Genomic DNA, 2,335 nt, shown 5'->3' on the forward strand with positions numbered 1-2,335 from the left:
CAGTCAGTCAGTCCACTATATTGCCCTGTCTGGCTGGAACTCTCTATGTATACCAGATCATAAGAGAACTGCCTGCTTCTGCCACTTGAGTGCTGGGATTAAAGCTGTATAAATATACATCTTTACTCTTTTTCTTAGCACATAGCTTAAAATGAGCTTTAGGATCCCTGAGAATTACAGCCTGGGATGTTACAAGGCCTCTAGAGCTCAAGAGCTCCTTTGGCCTAAGGCTGCAGGGCAAACGTTAACAAAATCCAGGCTAGTTCCAGCCCACTATGTAGCCAGTAAGGACCCTCAACTTTTGATCTCTATTTCCTCTAAGTACTAAGACTACAGGCATGTGCTACCTCATCTGGTTTACATTCTTGGAAATAAGGTAGACTACGTAAAGGAAGATTTGAAGTAAAAAATTTAAAGAAAGGTATGAGATTTCACATCTCATAGGTGAGAATGGAAAAAGATTAGATTGCTAGGTGAGGAATCTCCTTTTCTGCTAGGAAAGGAGGAAGAGACAAATAATACAGGTCACCCAGGATGAGAGGAGGCTCAACAAGGCAGCAGTGGCTATAGCGGCAGACAGGAAAACATTCCCTAGCAGCTCTGGCTGAAGAAAGATAATGAGATCGACAATAGTTTAGATAACAAATCCGGACTTCTCAAGGAAATAAAAAAATTCTGCAGAGTCAAGAGTTTTATGGCAATACAACTGACCTTTATTCTTGCAGGTTTGATATAAAAAAAAAATTAATGTTTTTCTGAAGCTGCATAAATTAGAATATATTGTTTAAAAATTAAGTCTCCCCCCCCCCAAAAAAAAAACAACTGGGCAGATGTGGCACATGCCTTTAATCCCAGCACTTGGGAGGCAGACGGATCTCTGAGTTTGAGGCCAGCCTGATCTACAGAGAGTTTTCCAGGACAGCCAGGCTACACAGAGAAACTCGGTCTCAAAAAACCAAAAAAAAAAAAAAAAAAAAAAAAAAAAAAAAAATTAAGTCTCTGGGGGGCTGGAGAAATGGCTCAGTGGTTAAGAGCACTGACTGCTCTTCTGAAAGTCCTAAGTTCAAATCCCAGCAACCACATGATGGCTCACAACCATCCATAATGAGATCTGATGCCCTCTTCTGGAGTGTCTGAAGACAGCTACAGTGTACTTATATATAATAATAAATAAATAAATCTTTAAAAAAAAATTAAGTCTCTGACATAACAAAATCCAACATTTCTCTAAGAGGATATCTCAAGACTTTCTTAGGCAGGAAAAGCATTACTGTAGCACAAATCTAAGCAGATAAAAGTCATTTTATTAAATGAACTTAGCCACTCATGTTCTGGGTCTCTTCAGATAATTCTTTTTATTTTTTTAATGTGCACTGGTGTCTTGCTTACATGTATGTTTGTGTGATATTAGATCCTCTGGAACTAGAGTTACAGACAGTTGTGAGCTGCCATTTGGGTGCTGGGAATTGAACCAGGGTGCCCTGGAAGAGCAGCCAGTGTTCTTAACCTCGGAGCCATCTCTCCAGACTCCTGGGTCTCTTCTGAATTAACGTTTGGGAACCACAGGCCAAATAAAGAATGAGATTTGGATTACTGGATAGACAAAATGACTCTAAAAAGGCCCTAAGTTCACTGTTAAGCATTCCTGTTACCAACAAAGGCAAGAAAAGTGTGACAGAAGAATCATGAATTATCACCAGGTCAAAATTAATTTAATTAGGCAAGGAAATAAATCGACTTACAGAGTCTTTGCCAGGCATGGTAGGTCACACATTTGATCCTAGCACTCAAAGAGGCAGAAGCCATGCTGATGGACCCTTGAGTTCTAGGCCAGCTAGAACTGCATAGTGAAACCTGTCTCAATAAATAAAAAAAAAATTCAGTTTTTTCTTTTTCTTTTTTGACACAATGCCCCCTGTAGTTCAGAATGGCTTCAAATATATATATATATATATATATACATATATATATATATATATATATGTATATCTGAGTATAACCTTAAACTTCTGATCCCCCTGACTCTACCTATGGAATGCTAGCATTACTCCTGTACTCCACAAACACCTTTTCTATTATTTTCTTCCTTCAAAGAAACATTATACACAGATACTAGCCAGTTTGGGGCAGAAAAACGTTACAAGAAAAAACATAAACAAACCAGAAAAAAAAAAGGGACCAGGTTGTGAATTGAACTTCGTTAAGTGGAGCCTCTTTTGTTAAAAGGGATAATTTGTGGGGTGTCAAACAAGGAAACAAGCAAGGTCGTTGGAAGACTGCCTGTGCATTCATTCAGAGACAAAACTGAGGTACTCTTGGCATTATCATTTAGGGA

The sequence above is a fragment of the Mastomys coucha genome, unplaced genomic scaffold (assembly GCF_008632895.1).
Source record: "Mastomys coucha isolate ucsf_1 unplaced genomic scaffold, UCSF_Mcou_1 pScaffold7, whole genome shotgun sequence".
Taxonomy (NCBI): Eukaryota; Metazoa; Chordata; class Mammalia; order Rodentia; family Muridae; genus Mastomys; species Mastomys coucha.